Source organism: Octopus sinensis, linkage group LG6 (assembly GCF_006345805.1).
Source record: "Octopus sinensis linkage group LG6, ASM634580v1, whole genome shotgun sequence".
In the NCBI taxonomy this organism is placed as follows: Eukaryota; Metazoa; Mollusca; class Cephalopoda; order Octopoda; family Octopodidae; genus Octopus; species Octopus sinensis.
This window is the reverse complement of record NC_043002.1, coordinates 77,782,088-77,808,049: the sequence shown is the minus strand read 5'-3', so window position 1 is coordinate 77,808,049 and position 25,962 is coordinate 77,782,088.

Genomic DNA, 25,962 nt, shown 5'->3' with positions numbered 1-25,962 from the left:
GTCATCACTTGTATTTTCATTATCATCATTACCTTATCAAATGATGACAATTATGACGATGTCAATGCTGACAACGATGATATTGATGATGATGACAATGACCTGTAAATTTCATCACTATTTTCTCATTAACGATGATCATGAATATAGTCTTCAGGATTTTCCTCTTTTCTCCCCTCCTCCTTCTCCACCTTGCTGTCATGATTGTTTAACCTGGTTGTTTAACCTGTTAGAAATAGCAGCTAAATTTCCCCTCACATCATAACTTCCCATCATCTTCAGAAATTGCATTATTATTATTATTATTATTATTATTATTATTATTATTATTATTATTGAGACCCTCTTCGGTCATGACTGTTCGTGGGATTGCACCTAGAAAGTTACCCTCCCAGGCACAAGTCCGGGCAAGGTTGTTTATGGAAGACCAGCAGTCGCCCATGCATACCAGCCTCCCCTCTCCACGCCACAAGTGTTATCCAAGGGAAAGGCAACAGCAGATACAGCTTGGCACCTGTGACGTCGCAACTCATTTCTACAACTGAGTGAACTGGAGCAACGTGAAATAAAGTGTCTTGCTCAAGAACACAATACGCAGCCTGGTCCAGGATTCGAACTCACAACCTCACGATCGTAATCTTGACGCTCTAACCACTGAGCCATGCACCTTCATATTATTATTATTATTATCATTATTTTACTTCCCCGAAAAAGAACAAGAAATGTCATGACTGGAATGCTTTTGATCATAGGTCTCCTTAATCGGAGTTGGGGGAGAGTCAACCTGGGGTTAAACAGCCACACTTACTCTTTCATGATCATCATCATCATCATCATCATTACAACTACTGCTACAACTGCTGCTGCCACTACCACTGCAACCACCATCATCATCATCATTATCATTGTCATTCACATTCTCATTTTCATTGTCATGGGCTTCTCTCTATTTCCTCTACCTTTTCTTCTGCCTGTCCCTCCTCTTTCAGCCCTTCATCCTATTATTTGTCATCATTACTACTACTACTACCATCATCATCATCATCATCATCATCTTCATTCCATATATGATGTAGCCTACTACTACTACTACTACTACTACTACTACTACTACTACTATTACTACTACTACTTCTACTGCTGCTGCTACTACTACTACTACTACTACTACTACTGCTGCCACTACTGCTAGCTACTACGAAGTTGGTGACATTTCGTTGATGTTAATGATGTCCACAGTTGAGAAGCAGCAGTATTTGAAATCTGAGAAGTCGGTTAACATCACAGATGACAGGGGGAAATACTAGAATGGTTTGGTTCTGCATGTGTATGTGTGTGTGTGTGTGTGTGTGTGGGTGCATGCGTGCATGTGTGTGTGTGTTGTTGTTGTTGTTAGCAGAGAGACTCAGAGAGAATAGTGTTAAGTGGAATTGGTTGGAAAATGATTTTCTGCCTTTCTTTTTGTTGTTGCTGTTGTTGTTGTTGTTGTTGGTGGTGGTGGTGTTGTTCTTGTTGTTGGTAGTAGTGTTGCTCTTGGTGATGATAGTGTTATTGTTGTTGTTGGTGGTGGTGCTGTTGTTTGTCTTATTGTCAGTCGTATTGGCATTGGTGGTGTTGCTGTTACTAGTACTGCTTTTGGTAGTAGCGGTAGTATTGATAGTTGTGTTGTTGTTGTTGTTGTTGTTGTTGGTATTGTTGTTGTTTGTGGTGGCAATGTTGTCTTAAAGCATGAGCATATTGGGCAGTTGCTTGGATTTTCATGGGTCTCGTGGACTCAATTTTAATCTATATATGCTGTGGCTTACTGGCAATAAATAAATATTATAGGGCCCAGTGCACTAATTTGCCTGGAGTCCTCATAGGTGTAAGGGCCCAATTCTAGCCTATGTATGCTATGGCTTGCTGATAATAAATAAATATTATAGGTTCCAGTGCACTGATTTGTCAAAGGTCACCTTGGGCTTAGGGACCCAATTCTACTGTATGCCTACTGTGGCTTACTGGCAGTAAATAACACTATAGGGTCCTGTACACTGATTTGCCCAGGGTCCTCACAAGTCTCGGGATCCAATTCTCAATTCTGATCTATGTATGCTGTGACTTAGTGGCATTAAATACTATAGGGTCCAGTGGACTGATTTACTTGGGGTCCTCATAGATGTAAGGGCTCAATTCTAGCCTATGTATGCTGTGGCTTGCTGGCAATAAAGACTATAGGGTCCCATGCACTGATTTGCCCAGGGTCCTCATGAGTGTAGGGGCCCAATTCAAGCCTATGTAAGCTGTGACTTGCTGGCAATAAATAATACTATAGGGCCCTGTACACTGATTTTCCTAGGGTCCTCACAAGTCTAGGGATCCAATTCTCAATTCTGGTCTATGTATGCTGTGGCTTAGCGGCATAAAATACTATAGGGGCCACTGATTTGCTTAGGGTCCTCATGGATCGAGGGTTCCAATTCTTGCCTATGTGTGCTGTGACTTGCTGACAATAAATAAATACTGTAGGGCCCAATGCACTGATTTGCCTGGGGGCCTTTAATGTTGCTAAAATTGCTCTGGGTGGTGGTAGTATTGGTTTCTGTGCAGTTGTTAATATTGTCGGTGTTGTATTAATTGCTGTATTGTTATTGTTTATAAATGACCTATGTTTAAGGTATTCCATCCAAATTTTCTATATATATCCAAGTCTGCATTTTCTCACGATTCCTTTGTTTTTTCTAAGACTCTAGGGTGTGGTGTATGCGAGAGATTCGAAATAAAGCCACCTACCTTCTCTTCGCTCAGATGGAGACCCTTCAGTGGTAACAGATCCTTCAACACAGCCCGACCCAAATGCTAGAGATAGCAGCTGCTTCACCCAACTTTAACAACGTGATGACCGTCTTAACCCCTCGACGACCTGACTCGAAATAGGCAGAATGCCCCGTTCGCTGCGCGCACGTCATGGCTGCCCCTTCCAGTCAGCTCCAAGTTCCGGTCAGCTGCTGACATCATCCCACATAGGGTATAACTGAAAGTGATTTGATTGTTATTTCTAGCTGGTTGAAAGACCATACCGAGGCTCCCTTTTTGGATCATTGTAAAACACAAAGATTGATACTGATTCCAAGGTTGTTCAACTTAAAATTACTAGTTCTGTTTACTTTAGGCAAAAATTTGCACATATACACTCACTGTATGGTGTGTGTGTGTGTATAAAAAAGGAAAAAGAGAGAATGAGAAGTGAGTGTATAAGAAAGGGAAAAAGAGAGAGTGAGAAGTGAGTGAAAAAAGGAAAGAGAAAAACAAAAGGGAGAAAGAGAGAGAGATAAGAGAAAAGAGAAATATACTAAAACAATACTCTATACTTGTCTCTTGATATCAACTATTAGGTATAGAAAAGTATGAAAGGCTTCTTAAGTGTTTATATATATTTCCTTGGTAATTCTTGTTTTATGTGTCTGCATCATACTCTGATATCATTTATGTAAGTGTGTGGGCCTATATGTATGTATGTATGTATGTGTGTGTGTGTGTGTGTGTATATATATATATATATATATGTATATATATATATATATATATATATATATATATAATATATATATATATATATATATAATATATATATATATGTTTAGGGACATATTACTTGAAGCCTCTGACGAAGTAGAAGGGGATAGAGCATCACAGGGGGTAGAAGACAGCTGGACGTTTCTAAGGGACAACCTGCTGAGAGCCACTGACCAGATCTGTGGCTGGTGCAAAGTCCCCTCTCGACCTAGAATAACGTGGTGGTGGAACAATATTGTAGACAGGGCTATTAGAGAAAAGAGACAGGCTTGGAAGGTCTGGAAAAATGGGGGTAGCAGGGAATTGTATCAGACTGCCAAAAGAGAAGCTAGGAGACAGGTTTATTTAGCCAGAGGGGAAGCAGATAAGAAAAAATTTGCCAATGTTCTGCGCCGTGAGGACCAAAGACTGGAGGTGTTTCGTGTTGCAAGACAGTGTGTGAGAGAGAATCGTGATGTGGTAGGAGAGAAGTGTGTTCGCATGGAAGATGGTTCACTTGCGCTAAATGAGGATGCAAAGAGAGAGGTTTGGAGATGCCACTATGAAAGGTTGCTGAATGAAGAAAATGAATGGGATAAAGAGAGTCTGCCGAATGTTGACCCAACAGAGGGACCAGCTATCCGAGTTGATAGTTCCGTGGTAGCTAAGGCAATTAGAAGCATGAAGACAGGGAAAGCCCCAGGCCCATCGGGAATCACTGCAGAGATGCTCAAAATGTCTGGTAGTGTCGGCTATAGCCTAGTCACCCGTATAGTTAATCAGGTGATACACAAAGGGGTCATACCCAATGACTGGTGTTGCAGTATAATAGTCAACTGCTACAAAGGTAAAGGTGATGCCCTAGATACAAATAACTACAGAGGTATCAAGCTGTTGGACCAGGTGATGAAGGTTACGGAGAGGGTCATAGCCCAACTAATTAGAGAGAGAGTTAGTTTAGATGAGATGCAGTTTGGGTTTGTGCCAGGGAAAAGTACTACTGATGCTATATTCCTGGTAAGGCAGCTGCAGGAGAAATACCTAGCCAAAGATAAGCCCCTGTACCTGGCTTTTGTTGACATGGAGAAAGCCTTCGACAGGGTCCCCCGATCCCTTATCTGGTGGTCAATGAGGAAACTAGGGATAGATGAATGGTTAGTGAGAGCTGTGCGGGCCATGTATAGGGACGTCGCTAGTAGGGTGAGGGTTGGAAATGAGTACAGTGAAGAATTCCGAGTAGAGGTAGGAGTCCACCAAGGCTCAGTACTCAGCCCCCTCCTATTTTATCATAGTCCTCCAGGCAATAACGGAGGAATTCAAGTCAGGATGCCCTTGGGAGCTCCTCTATGCTGATGACCTTGCTCTAATTGCTGAGTCGCTATCAGAACTGGAGGAGAAGTTTCAGGTGTGGAAGCAAGGATTAGAATCGAAGGGCCTCAGAGTCAATCTAGCTAAAACCAAAGTCGTAATCAGTAGGAAGGTAGACAAATCACAAACACCTTCAGGTAGATGGCCCTGCTCGATCTGTAGAAAAGGTGTAGGTAGAAACTCTATAAGATGCACCAAGTGTAAGCTATGGACACATAAGAGATGCAGCAATGTCAAAGGAAGGCTAACTAGGAAGATGGTTTTTGTATGTGGCAGATGCTCAGGAACAATAAACACTGAAAATGCTCTGAGACCAACTTCCGTCACTTTCCAGGGAGAAAAACTAGAAATAGTTGATAGTTTCCGTTACCTAGGTGACCAAGTCAGCAGCGGGGCGGGTGTGCTGAAAGTGTAACTGCTAGAGTAAGAATAGCTTGGGCAAAGTTCAGAGAGCTCTTACCTCTGCTGGTGACAAAAGGCCTCTCGCACAGAGTGAAAGGCAGACTGTATGATGCGTGTGTACGAACAGCCATGCTACATGGCAGTGAAACATGGGCCGTGACTGCTGAGGATATGCGTAAGCTCGCTAGAAATGAAGCCAGTATGCTCCGATGGATGTGTAATGCCGGTACTCACACTCGGCAGAGTGTAAGTACCTTGAGAGAAAAGCTGGACCTAAGAAGCATCAGTTGTGGTGTGCAAGAGAGACGTTTGCGCTGGTATGGTCATGTGGCGAGAATGGATGAAGATAGTTGTGTGAAAAAGTGCCACACCCTAGCGGTTGAGGGAACCTGTGGAAGAGGCAGACCCAGGAAAACTGGGGCGAGGTGGTGAAGCACGACCTTCGAACTTTAGGTCTCACTGAGGAAATGACTAGAGACCGAGACCTCTGGAAGTGTGCTGTGCGCGAGAAGACCCGGCAGGACAAGTGAGTCCATAACCCGTGGCCTTCTACATGGGATGGAGCCAGCCTACGTATGCATACCTTCCCTTCTTGGGACACAAAACTCTACTTGTGAAGACGTGTTGAGGCAAGTGAGGATCAGAATCGAAATCGATCAATGGAAATTGCGGATGTGCTACCAGTGCCGGTGGCATGTCGAAACTCTGCTTGTGAAGACCCGTTGAGGCAAGTGAGGATCAGAATCGAAATCAATCAATGGAAATCGATCAATGGAAATTGCAGATGTGTTACCAGTGCCGGTGGCATGTAAGAGAACTTTCCGTTTCGCGACCGTTGCCAGCACCGCCCCATTTCGTGTCCGTTGCCAGCCTCGCCTGGCCCTCATGCCGGTGGCACATAAAAAGCACCATCCGTTCGTGGCCGTTTGCCAGCTCTGTCTGGCACCAGTGCGGGTGGCACGTAAAAAGCACCCACTACACTCACGGAGTGGTTGGCGTTAGGAAGGGCATCCAGCCGTAGAAACACTGCCAGATTTGACTGGGCCTGATGAAACCTTCTGGCTTCACAGACCCCAGTAGAACCGTCCAACCCATGCTAGCATGGAAAACGGACGCTAAACGATGATGATGATGATGATGATGATATATATAACGCCATGATAGATCGTTAGCTCCTACATGCATTTTTTTCTCTCCTTGTTTTTTTCTGTGTATCTTTCTGTCGAAGAGCGTAGGCTTGAAACGTAAAAGACTTTTTCTATTCCTATTCCTGAGTGCCATACTAATACATGTGTTTGTTTGTACTCCACCTGCCTTCATCTTTTGTTTATTTTCGTAAGCCAATTGAGACCATAATCTGTGGCCTATGCCAGGCGTGTAACCAGCCTACTCATGCATTGCTTGCGAAGACCTATTAAGACAAGTGAAAATCAAATTCGCTGACATGGCTAATGACAACACTGCCTGACTGGCACCCGTGCCAGTGGAACGTTAAAAGTGGAACGTTAAAAGCACCATTCAAGCATGAACGTTGTTAGGGCTGCTGACTGGCTTCCATGCTGGTGGCACATAAAAAGCACCATTTGAGCATGATTGTTACCAGCATTCCCTTACTGGCAATCGTGCTGGTAGCACGTGAAAAGCAACATTTGAGTGAGGTTGTTGCCAGTGCCACTGGACTGGCTCCTGTGCAGGTGGCACATAAAAAACACCATTTGAGTGTGGCCATCGCCAGTACTGCCTGACTGGCCCTTGTGCCGGTGGCACGTAAAAGCAATCCACTACACTCTCAGAGTGGTTGGCATTAGGAAGGGCATCCAGTTGTAGAAACTCTGCCAGATCAGATTGGAGCCTGGTGCAGCCATCTGGCTTGCCAGCCCTCAGTCAACCGTCCAACCCATGCCAGCATGGAAAGTGGACGTTAAACGATGATGATGATGATATATATATGTATATATATATATATATATATATATATATATATATATATTATATATATATATATATATATATATATTGTGTTTATGAATTTGTGTGTTGTAAGATTCCTGATGTGAAACCGTGTGTTGAAACAGATATTGCTATATTTCGGGATGGTCATTTTTTTCTTTTTTGCCAAATATATATTTATTCTTCACTCATTTATTATTGTTCACAGAATGGACTAGACAGAGCAGGGAAATACACATGGATTCAAAGGGCCGCTGAAGCGGTCACAGATGTGTTATGAAAGGTTTCCAGACAATGGACATGAGATAAAATAAGAACAATAATACAAGAGTGAAGAATGAATATATAGTGCATGTGTTTATTTGGTGTAAAAAAATATGACCATCTTGAAATATAGCAATATATATATATATATATATATATATATAGTCTCATATATATGGATATACATATATATATGCATATATATGTACATATATAAACTTATATACATACACATCTATATGCATACACACATGGATAATACAGACCTATCTACATGCATGCATACATACATACATATATACATACATTCACACATGCATGCATATGTATACATATGCATATGATGTTCAGCTTTTCAAAAAAGAGAAAGAGAATTCTGTCATTCACTGCCCCCCCCCCCCTGTTTTCTTTATTGAGAACACGAAACCATTGATTGGGTTTGAACCATATATCTATTGATTACGAGGTTACTAGTATTACTGATTACACTCTACTGAATTTATGATAGAGCTAATAATAAAAATCATATCAATATTAAAATTTCAATGACCACATCAGTAAGATTTGCAGCTGAATTATTTCAAAGATTTGTAGATTCTTGTCTCCATCTCGTTTTGAAATTCCTTTAGACTATATCATCTTATCTGTGTAATTGTTTGTCTGTCATCAATCAGTAGATCAAACATTGATAAATTACAATGTTCTAGAACACTGCAATCTGTTTCATATTCAGAAGTGAAAGTGTGAAAGATTGCTATGCAAATCTTCACTGGCTCAATATTGATCAAAAGGGGATAATATTGAAAATTCTATAAATGGTTACAAATAAAAGAAAAGTGAAGAAAGCCATTAAACAAGGCAGAGTTTAGGAGAAAAGAAGTTTATTCGATATTTTGGCTTTGACAAGCCCTACTTGTGAATTTAAACATTCAAAATAAAATGTTAATAGTAAACAACACTGAAGCTATCATAGCTCACACAAAACTGCATAAGGCGTAGCAAGGAGAAGAATGAAGTGTGGAAAGCAAATGAAACAATAAAATTCTTGCAGACAAGGAACTTCTAACAATTGGTAATTTGTGGTTGTGAGTATCTAATCAGTATAGTTTCTTGAATATGCAAGTTCCCGAAGGCTTTTAACAGACAAGTCTTTCATTTTCATGTGCTCTTTAATGTGCATTTGCAATGGTAGAGTCTGCCTATAACAAATTTGTTGTTACAATTCATGCCTTTGATGGAATATTCTGCTCTCAACTGGTATTCTTTAATGCTGATATTTCCTTTTGAATATTTCAGTTCCCAATTAGGCCTTGTTAAAGCTGAAATATTGAATCAAGTAATTTTTCTGTATATCCAGCATTGTTAAATGACTCTTGTCACTTTCCTACTGTTAAACTTGTATGGCAATTTATCACATAAACTAGTAAGTTAGTATTAACTTTTGTAGAAAATATAAAGTCATCTGATGTAGAAATGGGTAAATATACAGAATAAATTATTTAGAATTGTTTTATTCTATAGAAAATTTAGGCATGGGAATATACTTGTTACTAGTAATTGATTGTGATGTGCCTGATTGACATAACATAGGCAGAAAAGAACTTTATTTTAATGTCAAACCATGTTCAAGAAACAATAGTGAAATGTTCTCTTGAACAGGAGACTATAGTATTCCACATTTAGGAGTACATGTATAAATTATCTCCATAACCTATTATTTTAAGTCTCATACTTATTCTATCAATCTCTTTTGTTGAACTGCTAAATTAAAGCGACATAAGCAGACCAATGTTGGCTGTCAAGTGGTGATAGGGGACAAACACAAACACAAAAACACATATTCCTTCATATCTACATACATACATGCATTTATGCTACATACATATACATACGTAGATACATCCATATGTACATATGTATGTATGTATGTATGTATGTGTGAAAAATATATTTGTATATATATATATATATATATATATATATATTATATATATATATATATAATATATATTATATATATATATATGTGACCGCGTGTGTATTGTGGCGATTTTTTTCGTCTGTCTTCCCTTCCTTGGATCTTTCCTTTTGTTATGTTTCTGACAAAGAGCTCTGCTTGAAACGTTAAATCCTCCTTCTTTCTTTCCTTTCCTGAGGCTCCGATAACATTATACTTGTTCCACGTCCTCGCGTTGTTGTGTTTTCTCTTTGTTTTCATGTTTGGATTAACTATATATATATATATATATATATATATATATATATATATTTAGTTAATCCAAGCATGAAAACACAAAGGGAAAACAACAACATGAGGATGTGGAACAAGTATAGTATTATTGGACGCTCAGGAAAAACAGAAAGAAGGAGGGTATATATATATATAATATATATATATATATATATATATATATGTATAACTACAGAAGAAATGCTATATATATATATATCACTAATACAAGTAAGAATTTGTATATCAAATAATTCAGAGACACCAGCCGCATGGAAAACAATAGCTATGTTATTGTTAACATATTTAATGCATGGAACATTAAAAACCAACTATAGATAAATATACATTGAGAACGAGCTTCCACACAGTTTCCACCTAGAAAATCCATTTACAAAACATTGATTGCCCAAGGTGTCTCACAGTGGGACTGAACCTAAAGCCATTGGGTTGTAAAGTGAGTTTTGCTAACCACACAGTTATGCCTAACTTTTTTCATAACAATATATAATTCATGGAACACTAGAAAAACAAATTAGAAATAAATGTGCATAGATGAGAAAAAAATGACATTATTTAATGATTAATATCATTTATTTATTTTTAGGCCAGTATGAGAAACAACCAGACTTATTTTGTATTTTTTTCTGACTTCCTCAGTCACACATACACAGTTGGCATCTTTATTGTTTTTTTTTTTCATCTCCTAAGAATTTTACTTCCCTATTCCAATAAATATGCAATTTCTATATTTAGTTAAAGATTTGTTCATTTCTGCTTCAGCAATACTGAAGAGGTTAGGAAAAGAAGGAAACATGTTTGAACTTATTTCCCCTACTACTCGTACTGAAAATAAATATAAATAAAAGATTAGTTACAAACTAATAAAAAATTTTTTAATTGTCATCCTCATCAGTTTAAAGTCCACTTTACGTGAGGTAGACAGAGTTCATTGAGGAAGATTATCTACAGCTGGATGTTCTTCATATTCCCATCATGCACCTGTTTCCAAACAAAGATATTATTTCCCCATACCTGAACATGTTTTTCATGGAAGACTGGCAATCAATGACACTGCTTGTATGACAGTGACACTTGCTTAGAACTATCATGTGATGTTAAGAACACACACACACATACACGCATATAAATACATATTTGACAAATTTCTTTCAATTTCTGCCTACCAAATCCACTCACAAGGCTTTCGCCTACTCAGTGCTACAGCTAAAGACACTTGCCCAAGGTGCCATACTTTGGGATTGAACTTGAAGCCAATTGGTTGGAAGTATGTCTCTTAACCACATAGACATGCATGTGCCCATCATAGACATGGTTGTGCCTTTTCATTCTCAATGTATATTTATCTATAGTTGGTTTTTAATGCTCCATGCATTGAATATGTTAACAATAACTTAGCTATTGTTTTCCATGCGGCTGGTGTCTCTGAATTATTTGATATACAAATTCTTACTTGTATTAGTGATATATATATATATAGCATTTCTTCTGTAGTTATTTCTAATCTTGTTCTTATTAAAAGTTTGCCAATAATTATCCTAGAAACATTATTTTTGAATTGCAGAGTTGGGCCATAGTTTATTTCTTTCTAAGCCACAAAGTATATATTCTGTGATCTTTATGCCATTACACTAAGAGTGAATCACACCATTCTTTGATATATATTGAACTGTAATCTATTGTATCTTTACATCACTACTGTCTAGACTTTATGATATAAGCAATTGTAGTATTTTATAAATGTTATTATTCATTTATTCATCCATTCATCCATCCATCCTTCCATCCTTCTAAGCATAGTAGCTTATACAGGGTCTGAACTTATAATCTTGGACCAATTAGTTTTAAGTTCTGGAAACATTTCATTCTCCTGCACAAGTTGTTTCAAGTTTTTAAATGAAAATAACATTATCGCTGTAAGTGAAGTGAAACACTTACTACTGGGAATCAAAACTGAGTCATCAACTTGGTTTACTTTACAGTGAACTCACCAATATTCCATGATATCATATCCATCCAGCCTGCTGTAATTATCAAGGATGTATCAGACATTTTAGCAGTCATTTTGGCACTGTTTATTTGATGCCACTGATTCGAAGCTGGTTTGTTTGATATAAGATGTTTTAGTGTTTCTCTCATTCTCTCCCTCTCCTTCTCTCTTGCTCTCCCTCTCAATCTCTCTGTTTAAGTGTGAATATATAGGCGCAGGGGTGGCTGTGTGGTAAGTAGCTTGCTTACCAACCATATGGTTCCGGGTTCATTCCCACTGTGTGGCACCTTGGGCAAATGTCTTCTACTATAGACTCAGGCTGACCAAAGCCTTGTGAGTGGATTTGGTAGACAGAAACTAAAAGAAGCCCATCGTATATATGTATATATATATATATATATGTATGTGTGTATATCTTTGTGTGTCTGTGTTTGTCCCCCCAACATCACTTGACAACTGATGGTGGTGTGTTTACGTCCTCGTAACTTAGCAGTTCGGCAAAAGATACTGATAGAATAAGTACTAGGCTTACAAAGAATAAGTCCTAGAGTCGATTTGTGCGACTAAAAGGCAGTGCTCCAGCATGGCCACAGTCAAATGACTGAAACAAGTAAAAGAGAATATTTCTCTTTATGTGTATGATGAAAGGGAAAGCATTTAACAATTTTATTCATGGCTTAGTGTTGGACTCATGATCATAAGATTGCAGGTTCAATTCCTGGACCAGATGATGGGTTGTGTTCTTGAGCAAACACTTCATTTCATACTGCTCCAGTCCACTCAGCCGGTAAAAATGAGTAATCTTGCGATGGAGTGGCATCCCATCCAGATCCATTCACAAGGCTTTTGTTGGCCTGAGGCTATATTAGAAGACACTTGCCCAAGGTGCCATGCAATGGGACTGAACCTGGAACCATGTGGTTGGGAAGCAAACTTCTTACTACAGTCCACCTACACCTATTTCAACTTATCATTTACTCTTCTGGGGTTGGTAAAATAAGTTCCAGTTGAGTACTAGGTGGTGATGGTGGCATGTTTATCTAATTGACTGTACCAATCCTCTAAATTTGAGGCCTTGCTCTTTGGTTAAAAAGAACAAACCATTATTATTGTTTAGTGTCAGTAGGCATAGTGATTTTGTGCCTTCCTTAAGTAAGAGGTAAGGAGGATAATTGAGTGTAGTTAGTACTATTAATATTCAGTTTGAATTACTGCAGGCAAACAATTAATGAAAAATAAGTGCAGGAAAGGGAAGCATTGTTGGAAAATGGGATTGGAAAATAATTCTATATGACATTTGGAAATTAATTCTTTTGTTACCATATTTCTGCTGAAATACATTGCCTGTATTTCAATCAATTTTCAAAATAATGAAAAACTATGTCATTATTAAGCTGATGTTTAGAATACAAATTAATTTGAAATTATGATGGAAGGCTTTAATTTAGATCACTTTAAAATGGAATTTGTATTGTAGAAATAGAGGCAGTCTCAGGTAGGATGGTATCAAAAGGGTTTAAATATGGATGATTGATGGGAAGATGTCAGCTGTGTGCATTGATTGAATTCATATGGATGTCATATAGAGTCAGCAAGTGCAAGGAAGATGGAAGTAATTTTTGTGACTAAAAAACACAGAAAGAGGACACAGATCAACAATGGGTGCGTTAGCAATGGAATGAGTGTTAATTATTGAGGAATAGCTGTTATGTAAGCAGCTTTTTATATGGAAAATGGAATCTTGGATAGATGTACATAAATATGCATGTGTGGTATTATGATAAAGAAACTATAAATATGAAACTATGATTTAAATATTGATTAGTTACTCATTGTATTTTTCTGAATAAAAGTCTAAGTCAATCCAGAATTGTAAGCTTTCCACCAACTAATCAATTCAACAGTCTGGATTAATGCTGCACATGGAACTATTTTTGGATCTTTAAATCTTGCATATTAAGTTGAACTAAGCCTTCCTCATGGGTTATGTTCTGAGGTTATGTTCCAGATTTTGGATCATATTTTCTTTACATATAAAACAATAAGGATTTATTACAACACTTGGATAGAATGTTGTCAGTAGTTTGGATATTAAACATAGAATTCATCTTTACAAAATCCTCCACTGAAACGTTTTCTTTTAATTTTCTTTGTTGATAAAATTCCAGCTCCATTTTAGCTACTAATGCTTGGCAGATTCATTCTGAGTAGCTTGGATGGATTTTTGCCTTAGCTTAATTTTGATTTTAACTTTTCTAGCAGCTGACATATAATATTTCTTGTTCGTTTTATTTTTTAGTTGCAACTAATGTCTTTATAGCTAATATGTCACATCCAAAAGAAAATGTCAAAGTTATAAACACAGTGAATAATTTGTGATAAGTGTAGTTTTTGTTTCTTTGTTGTGTACATTATTTTACTGAGTTGCCCTGTTCTACATTGTAGCTCCAGAATACAGTGGTGTTTACTGATATTTACTGAGGTAAATTTTACAGAATATATTAGTAGAAATAGGCAATATATATATATATATATATATAAAAAAAAGACAAAAGAAATATATAAATAGGCACAGCTGTGGCTGTATATAGGCACAAGCTTGGCTATATGATAAGAAGTTTGTTTTCCAACCACATGGTTCTGAGTTCAATCTTACTGCATGGCACCTTGGGCAATAGTCTTCTACTATAGCTTCAAGCCAACGAAAGCTTTGTGAGTTGATTTGGTAGATAGAAACAGAAAGAAAGCTCTCATGTATACACACACACACACACACACACACACACACACACACACACACACACACACACACACACACACACATACACACACACATGTACTTATTTTTGTATATATATCTACATGTGTATTTCTTTGTCTTTGTGTTTGTCCCCCACCACTACTTGACAACTGGTGTTGATTTGTTTATGTCCTTGTAACTTAGTGATTCAGCAAAAGAGAGCAATAGACTAAGTATCAGGCTTTGGGAAAAATAAGTACTGGGGGTCAATTAGTTCAACTAAACTATTGAAGGTGATGCCCCAGCATGCTTGTTGTCCAATGACTTAAGCAAGTAAAAGATAAATAATAAAGTAGAATGAACTAAAGTAAAATCTATTTTGTTATAGTTTCTCAATTGTGAAATGTGAATCTGTGGAACTTAATCAATAGCCAATTGATAGTTTATAACAACGTTTCACTGAACAAAATTATATCACACTCACAAAAAAAAAAAAAATGAATGATAAATAAAATAAAATAAAATATATAATAAAATAACTATTCAAATTACCATTATTCTGAGATTCTATTATTTGTGTCTCTGATTCAGTCAACTGTTATAAATTGTTAAATTGTCATCCTTGTGAGGAGATTTATGAATATTGGCAGAAAGATATTAAATAGACAAGCAGAAATAGTTGTCCTTGTACTGTTAGATGTACTTACAGACTTGCTGTACTATTAGTGATATATGTTACTGTTACCTAAGATTTGATAAGTTTCCTTGATCAGGGCTGACCTGTGACTAAATAGTAATGACAACAAACCCTAGAAGACAGGAAAAGTTCTATGGAAACCTCAAGAGTGTTCATTAAAATTTTGCTTTATGGACAAAGTCTAAGAGAACAAATATATCTAATTTCATTCTTATGTTCAATGTTACATCCCTTGCTTATGGTATTTCCAGTTACATAAAACAAAATGAGTCAGTATGGTACTAACATATTCTCTATATGTTGCTGACATAATCTCAACCTGTTACTAACATATTCTCCATCTGGTACTAACATATTCTCAACTCAGTCCTAACATATTTCCTATCTAATACTAACATATTCTCTATCTGTTGCTAACATATTCTCTGCCTGGTACTAACATATTCTTTACATGCTACTAACATATTCTCTACTTGGTACTAACATATTTCATATCTAGTGCTAACATATTCTCTATCTGGTACTAACATATTCTTTGCATGGTATTAACTTTTCTCTATCCTGTACTAACATATTCTTTACTTGGTACTAACATATTTCCTATTTAGTACTAACATATTCTCTATTGGTATTAACACATTTTCTACCTGATACCAACATATTCTCTTTCAGTTTCTGAGACAAGAGAGCAACAGGGATTCATATACATTCTGGATCTTTTGAATTCTTTCAAGAATCATAGTATACACACATACTTTTGAGGAAGTACACAGAAGTACCACTTCTGAATGCCCTAACTCAAGCTCCACTGTAGCACTTTGAGAAGTCTAGAACTTTAATGCAATCATCTTCATCATGGATTGTTGCATTCAAGGGAGTCTCTTTGACATTCACTATAGAATGTTCCAGTCTATATGTAAAGGTGTTTAACTGCATTAGACCTACTATGTGGTTATTTAATTGACTTTTTGATCATTACATAGTTGGCTTGTATTAAACGTAGAAATATAGTTATGAAGAGCAGAATTAGATTCCTGCTGGGATTGATACTGTCCATCTTCCTGTACACATTTAAGATATGGACTTCCACTACTGAGACAAAGAGAAAGAGGCAGACATTAAAGATAAGATGATGTCATAACATCTTAGGCAGCTGGTACTTGGGAGCATTTCACAAATGAGCAGGTTCATGAAGCCATTGAGAATCACACAGGCCCAAATAAAAAAAATAAAAAAAACATCTTACAATCGTGAAGATAGAGAGCTCAGATGGTGTAACTTGTATAATGAGATCCAGTGACTTTGCAAAGGCAATTCTTCAAGAAACTATAAAAGGGGAAGAAAGAGTACCTTTTACTTGTTTCATTCATTGGACTGTGGTCATATTGGGGCACAACCTTGAAGGATTTAGTCAAATAAATTGACCCCTTCCCCACTCCATTCTTATCTTTAAGTCTGGTGCCTTATTCTCTTTTGCTAAACCTCTAAGTTGTAGGAATGCAAACAAACCAGCACCAATTATCAAGCAGTGGTGGGACAAACACAAAGAAATACACATCTACATATGCACACACACACACACACACACATGCCTGCACACAAATACACACACTAGGCTCCCCAAACAGACTCCATCTACTAAATTAACACACAAAGCATTGGTTGATCCAAGGTTATAGAAGAAAATATTTGCCCAAAGTGCCATGCAGTGGGACTGAACTTGAAACCACATGGTTGCAAAAGCAAGCTTCTTAGCCACATAACCATGCCTGCATCTGTATCATTCTCTTCTGGTAAAACAGTGAAATTGCAAATAAATTGCCAAGTGGGATGTTGTTGATGTGTAATTTAAAAGTCAGTCCTGATTGAGAGCAGTTCTGTAGCACACAGATAGTTTAGAAAGAAAGATGATAGGGTAACGCTGTTATGAAGAGAGGTTAGGAAGGTAAAGGAAGTGGGATGAGATATTGTAACTGAATAAATCAAGGGAAGTTAAGGGGAAGTTAAGGTAAGAGAAGTTAAATGAAGTTAAAAGTGCATAAGAACAAGACGAGAGAAGGTGAAAAAATGAAAAAGTGAAGAAGTGTGAAAAAATTGGGAAAAACTGTGAAAAAGGGAAAATAGATGGCTGAAATGGCAAGATTCATATTACATAGCATGTAGAAAGTATATATACAAGAGTTATTGTGAAAGGCTATAAATTGGCTGTGTGGTAAGCTTGCTTCCCAACCTCATGGTTCTGGGTTCAGTCCCACTGCATGGCACCTTGGGTAAGTGTCTTCTACTATAGCCTTGGGTTGACCAAAGCCTTGTGAGTGGATTTGGTTGGCAGAAACTGAAAGAAGCCTGTCATATATGTATATGTGTGTGTGTATATATATTTATATGTATGTATATATATATATATATATATATATATATTATATATATAATATATATATATATATATTATATATATATATATCCTCCTCCTCATCATCATCATTGTTTAACGTCCACTTTCCATGCTAGCATGGGTTGGTCGATTTGACTGAGGACTGGCGAACCAGATGGCTGCACCAAGCTACAATCTACAGCTGGATGCCTTTCCTAACGCCAACCACTCCAAGAGTGTAGTGGGTGCTTTTACATGCCACCGGCATATATATATATATATATAATATATATATATATATATATATATATATATATATATATATATATAAAAATTTTAATAATAATAATATGACAACAAAAGAATGAATGAGACCTCAAAATTATGTAAAATAGAGGAATTTATCTATAAATATAATATGTGACAATTAGTTGGTTGTCATAATAAAACTTTCAGATACCATGGCTGAATTCTGATCTGGCATCACATCAGTTATTTATAACTGATGAGATGCCGGAGCAGACTTCAGACCGGCATCCGGAATTCTGAGTTTTATTATGACAACCAACTAATTGTCACATATTATATATATATATATATATATATATATATCAGGGTGAGTAAAAAGTAAGCAACGTTTTGAAGCATGAAATTCATTGCAATATATTTCAACAATGCAGAAATTTTATTCATCAAAGTAAGTACCATTACAATCATGACATTTTTGCCGAGTTACAAGTTTGTTTATTCCGGTAACATAAAAATATGGAGTTCTGGAGCCAATAGATTTTTTGAATGCACTTTCAGCATCTGTTTGATTTTTAAACTCCTTCTCTTGCAGGAAACTATCAAGGTGCTTGAAAAAGTGGTAGTCAGTAGGAGAAACATCTAGGGAATCAGCTGGTTGAGGAAGAACTTCATAGCCAAGTTCCCTCAACTTCTGTGTGTGGTGGAGCATTGTTATGAAGAATGATAGGCCCTCTTCTGTTGACCAGTTTGGGATGGAAGAGTAGCAGTTTTTGTTCATTTTGGCAATTTCATGGTAATAAGTTTCTGCAGTAATGGTTTTTCCAAGTTTTAAGAATTTATAATAGATGAGTCCAGCAGTACACCACCAAACAGTCACTATAACCTTCTCTTTGAAGAGCTTGGGTTTAGGGAAGGTTTACGGTGCTTTATTTTGGTTCAACCACTGTGCAGAATGTTTTTTATTATTGTACAAAATCCACTTTTCGTAGCAAGTTAAAATATGGTTGAGAAATGGATTGATCTGGTTACGGAGATGAAGTGATGAGCAAATTTAATATCTGCGCATTTTCTGATTTTCATTCAATTCATGTGGTATCCATTGTTTTTTTGATTTCCCGATTGCCTGCAAATGGTTGTAGGCACTTTTCTGGCTAATTTGAAGTTCTTTTTTCAGTTCTGGAGTGGTTTTACGTGGATCTTTCTCAATGACAAGTCTTTAATTGACCATCATCAATGACAGATGGGCACCCACTATGCTCACGATCTTCAAGGCTCAGGTCTTCACTGCAAAATCATTTAAGCCATTTTCAAGCTGACCACTCACTAGTCATTTCCTCACCAAACATTTTGTTGATATGGTGAGCAGTTTCAGCTGCTTTACATCCTTTTTGGAGTTGAATAGCAAAATTGCTCGAATATCACGTTTTAACAGTTTCATTTCAGTTGATTGTAACAACGGTGAAAAAATATCAATGTTAATTTATTGATGCATTTGGGCAAGTCTATGTCTGTATTATCAGACAATTGCAAAAAAATGTTTAAAAAAAATTCAAAACTCTGCAAAAATCTGGCACAAATTCTTCATGGTTCAAAATCTTGCTTACTTTTTGCTCAACCTGATATATATTTATGTGTGCGTGTCTTTGTGTCTGTGTTTGTCCCCCACCACCACTTGACAACCAGTGTTGGTGTGTTTATGTTCCTGTAACTTAGCATTTTGGTAAAAGTGACCGATAGAGTAAGTACCAGGCTTATAAAAAAAAATCCTAGGGGTCGATTTGTTCAACTAAAAAACCCTTCAAGGCAGTGCTCCTGCATGGCCACAGTCAAATGCCTGAAACAAGCATAAGATAAAAGATAAATTAATAAAAAGTGTAGAGAAAACTTTAGTGCATGATTCCAGCTGTTATAAGAATTAATTAAAAGTGGTTAGTCTGCAGGTGTGGCTGTGTGGTAAGAAGCTTACTTCTCAACCACATGGTACCAGGTTCAGTCCCACTGCATGGCACCTTGGGCAAGCATCCTTGTGAGTGGCTTTGGCAGATGGAAACCGAAAGAAGCCCGTCGTATATATATATGTGTGTGTGTGTGTGTGTGGTGTGTGTGTGTGTGTGTGTGTGTGTGTTTGTGTCTGTGTTTGTCCCCCTGCCATCACTTGATAACCAATGTTGTCATGTTTACGTCCCTGTAACTTAGTGGTTTGGAAAAAGTGACTGATAGAATAAGTACTAGGCTTACAAAGAGTAGATCCTGGGGTTGATTTTTTTCAAGTAAAATCCTTTAAGGCAGTGTTCCAGCATGGCTACAGTCAAAGAATATTATTCCATAAGGAGTATAGGGCTGGCTTCCCAATTTCTTTGGTGTATATATTCCTCCCTGGATGGGACCCCTGTCCATCGCAGGATTTCTCAGTTTTTCCATCTGAGTGGAATGGAGCAACATGAAATGAAGTATTTTGCCCAAGGAAACAACACATCACCCTGTCCAGGAATTGAAACCACAATCTTACAATCACGAGTCCAACATCCTAACCACTAAGCCATGTGCCTTCACATTTTAATCAAAAGTAGCAGTGATGACTACAACATGAATACTTTTTTAGATTCCACTCCATGAAATGTACCAGTTGAGCTCATTACACTTAGAAAAATATCAGAAATAAAAAAAAAATTATACAAACTGATGATACCCCCCCCCCCCCCAAAAAAAAACCACTCTGAAAGTGCCTGAGGCACTCAGTGGGGAATCTGGTAAGGAAGGATAGGAAACGCATTTGGAAGTGAGAAAATGTTGATAACAATAAGCAAGATAAAAAAAATATACCCTTAAAATTTTGTGTGTACGTATGTGTGTGTGTATTTATGTATACGTGTGTATGAATGTATGTATGTATGTATGTATGTATGTATGTGTGTGTATATGTATGTATGTATCTATATTATGTGTATATATATATATAAGTGCGTGTGTGTGTATATATAATGTAAGCTATATCTCTATAAATATGTGTATGTGAATGTATCTATATCTATATATATGTACACCACACACACACACGCACATACATACACATGCAACACACACACACACACACACACACACACACACACACACATGATATATATATAAATTCAATCAGATTACAGGAAGACAAATGATTTGTATATTTAAAAAGGAAATGCAAGTGAGGTATTGAAGGGAAGGAAAGCTGAGGGTGACAACTGAATAAATCTTAGTTGGCTTGATATGATATTAGCAATATATAAAAAGAAGAGAGAGAGAGAGAGAGAGAGAGAGAGAGAGAGAGAGAGAGAGAGAGAGAGAAGAGAGAGAGAGAGAGAGAGAGAGAGAGAGAAGAGAGAGAGAGAGAGAGAAAGAAGAGAGAGAGAGAGAGAGAGAGAGAGAAGAGAGAGAGAGAGAGAGAGAGAGAGAGAGAGAGAGAGAGTTGAGAATGAGTTTGTTTACTGCTGATGTGGTGGTGGTGGTGGTTGATATTTTGAGGTAAAGCTGGTGGTGGAGATGGTTGTAGAGGTGATGATGGTGATGATAGTAGTGGTAGTGGTGGTAATGGTTAAAGAAGAGCAACAAGGAAGGTTGTCTTGTCTCTGTGGCATGAGATCAAAGGTGAGTGATAGACAAAATAGGTTGGTTTAATCAGCTGGCTAGCCTCGTTTTGGAGACTATTGATAGTTGGAAAAGGTTCTCTTCTTCTTAGGCATTGGTGGAGTTTTATTCAATTATTGATCTTTGAAAAAATCCTTGTTTTTGTACTGGCTGATTTCTCCTTACTGTAATGTTTAGCTGAAGTACAGTATTACTTGATGTGTTAGAAGCAAACGAGTCTTTATGGGCAGCAGAACAGTTTAAAAAAAGGAAGAAGAAAATAATATATAATCAAAAATTCAAATACATTATGGTGATGTCATTACAATTTAATTTTATGATTTTCTATTGCTTATAATGCAAATAAAATACTGGTTGCTTTCTTCAGAATTTTAGACAGATATTCTTAGAATTTGCAACTACCTTTGGCAATTATACTTCAAATATATTCCATAAATTAAAATGCAGCGAAATTATGGGCCATTTTATGGCTTACAGTTAAATGAGGTTATATGGGGAAATAAATGATACTAGTTCAATATTAGCTGTTAGCTGTATGTTGTCTCCAATGAGTTGCCTGGTTGGCATGTTGCCAAACTACTCTACTGTTTGTTCTGTGATTGACGCTTTAATGTTCAGCTTGTTATTATCTTCCTGTAATGTTTTGAGAATAATTCTAAAATTTCAAAAGACACTTCAGTTGCAACTTCATCCTGAATTCTCACAATTTGTTGTTGTTGTTGTTGTTGTTATTTTTATTGTTGATGTTGTTGTTAGTGTGGTAATGTTTTTCACCCTCAGGTCAGCCTTGATCGAGCAGATCTTTGATCAAATTCATTTCAGCCACGACCATTTGTCTTTTTGTTGATTTAAGACTACACTGTTTAATGCAGACATTTTCTACCATTTTTTTGCCTATGGACCCCCTTTGATTCCTAGTTTACTCTTCTGGACCCCCATATGTGTATATAAAAAAGATCTTAATGTATTTTTATAATTGAATATTATTAGGATTTGTATAAAAAAATTAAAATATTTTGTGAATTGTAGACATATAACCAATTTATTGCACATAAATTTTAACAAAAAAATTTATATGGACCCTAGTTGAGAACCAGTGGTCTAATGCTTGCCTCATTTTCTAATATGATGGGTATAATTTGATAGAATTTAGCTGCTATTTCTTAGAAGTTGAGTTCTAATACACTTGGGAAATGCATGGACATCACATTTTCTCAGGGGCTCTCTTGTAGAATTGTTATAGTTACTATTGGTTAGATGTAGAATAGAACATAAAGGCAGCCAGCTATATACTTCTGATGTAAAACCATGTTTAATATCTCTATGTGTTGGGATAAATAAATAACTTGAAATATCAAAGAAACCAGTGAGTGTCTATCTCACCAAAAATCAGTTAATAATTTCAAAAACTGAATAATCTGTAGGACCAGGGATGAGTAAGGTCTTTATTAATCTTGTGAACCTTATTTGTTTTGGTATAGGGACAGTACATTCTGAGACTGATATTATATAACACACACACACACACACATGCACTCATGCATGGCCATATGTGTGCACACACACACATGCACTCCCATTAGGAAGAAACACATCATAAAGGTGGCGAGCTGGCAGAATCGTTAGCACACTGGGTGAAATGCTTAGCGGTATTTCGTCTACCGTTTCGTTTTGAGTTCAAATTCTGCCGAGGTCAACTTTGCCTTTCATCCTTTCAGGGTCGATAAATTAAGTACCAGTTATGCACTGGGGTTGATGTAATTGACTTAATCCCTATGTCTGTCCTTGTTTGTCCAACCTATGTTTAGCCCCTTGTGGGCAATAAAGAAATAAGAAACACATCATAAACCCACTTACCAGAAATTATTCTCAATACTGACTCAGCAGGGTATAAACAGAATTCAGGGGGTTAAAAATAAAATACTGAAAAACTTTTGAGTTTACACCCACCATTTCCTTAACATTTTTTTGTTGTTTGATTTATCATAAGAGTTCTATAATATACATGGATCCGAAGATGTCATCAGGGTACTACTGCCCAGTGCAATGTGATGTTGTTGCTCAAACAATATACAGTGCCATCTGAAAAACAAAAAAGACTGTCCTGGGATCAATACAGAGAATCTCCCTGTTATTGAACACATACAAAAAGATTAACACAAGAAATATTACTCTTTTACTTGTTTCAGTCATTTTGACCGAGGCCATGCTGGAGCACCCCTTTAGTTGAGGAAATCGACCCCTGGACTTATTCTTTGTAAGCCTAGTACTTATTTGACTGGTCTCTTTTTGCCGAACCGCTAAGTTACGGGGACGTAAACACACTACCATTGGTTGTCAAGTGATGTTGGGAGGACAAACACAGACACACAAAGATACACACACACATGCATATATATATATATATAATATATATATATATATATATATATATACATATACACACACATATATACGATGGGCTTCTTTCAGTTTCTGTCTACCAAATCCACTCACAAGGCTTTGGTTGTCCCGAGGCTATAGTAGAAGACACTTGCCCAAGGTGCCACACAGTGGGAATGAACCCAGTACCATGTGGTTGGTAAGCAAGCTACTTACCACACAGCCACTCCTGCACCTATTGGTGGAACACTACCCTCAAAACGTCTACCAAGTACAAGCATAACAAGCCAGATGTAGCTGTTTGAGACAGACAAGAAAAAGTATATAACCATCATAGATGTTAGCTGTCCTGTTGATGTGAATATCTCTTTGAAAATCAGAGAGAAAGAGGATAACTACCAACAACTGCTTTGAAACCTCCAGCTTTTATATCAAGATTATGCATTTTACCTTTATAAATTCACCTTTGATAATAACTGGTGCTCTTGGTTTTCTTAGTAAATGTTTAAGTGACAATCTGGAAAAGTTAGTGTTTTCAGAAAAAGAAGTCAGCCAGCAAACATGCATATTACGAACAAAATCTGTAAGTGAAACAGTAAAAATATGCAAGACTTTTCTTAAGTTCAACATGTTACATTGAGTGCAAGTGGCACAAAAAAAAAAGCACCCAATCCACAATGTAAAGTTGTTGAAGTTAGGAAGGACATCCAGTCATAGAAGCCATGCCAAAACAGACATTGGAACATGATACTACCCTCATCAGATCATGTCAAACCATTCAACTTATGTCAGCATGGCATATGGACATTAAATGATAATGATGATGATGTAAGCATATATAAATAATATGTGTGAGTATGTATGTATGTATGTATGTATATATAAATGTATGTATATATCATCATCATCATCATCGTTTAACATCTGCTTTCCATGCTGGCATGGGTTGGATGATTTGACTTAGGTCTGGCGAACCAGATGGCTGGACCAGACTACAATCTGATCTGGCAGAGTTTCTACAGCTGGATGCCCTTCCTAATGCCAACCACTCCGAGAGTGTAGTGGGTGCTTTTATGTGCCACCGCCATGAGGGCCAGTCAGGCAGTACTGGCAACAGCCATGCTCAAATTGTGCTTTTTATGTGCCACCTGCACAGGTGCCAATTCAGCGGCACTGTACACACATATATGTACATACATACCTATATATATATATATATAAAATATGAATTAGAGATAAAACCACTATTATGCAACTCAAACAGTGATAGACATAAACCAATGCATATTTATATTTATACTGTGAAATTTGATTTAATACTAAATCGAATTTTTCCCTGTAAGTTTGGAGCTATACTACCTAATATTATTATTATATATATATAAGTATGTATGTTCATATATATGTATATATATATATATATATATACATACATTTATGCATAAATACATACATATATACACAGTCACACATTATTTATATATGCTTACATCATCATCATCATTTAATATCCATATGCCATGCTGACATATATATATAATATATATATATATAATATATATATATTATATATATATATATATATATTATATTATATATATGTATATATATATATATATAGATATATATATATATATGTATATATATATATATATATATATATATATTATATATATATATATATATATATATGTATATTATATATATATAGTATATATATATATATATATATTATGTATATATATAATGTATATATATATATATATGTATATATGTATATATATATATATAGTATATATATATATATATATATATTATGTATATATATATATATATGTATATTATATATATATGTATATATATATAATATATATATATATATGTATATATATATATATATATATTGTATATATATATATATATGATATATATAGTATATATATATATATATATATATATATATATATATTATATATATATATTATATATATATATATGTATATATATATATATATATATATATATATATATATATATATATATATGCATGCATATGTGTATGTGTTTGTCTCCACATATCATTGCTATGACACAGCTTTTGGGAAGTGATTTGTTTGTCATCTCATAAATAAAATGT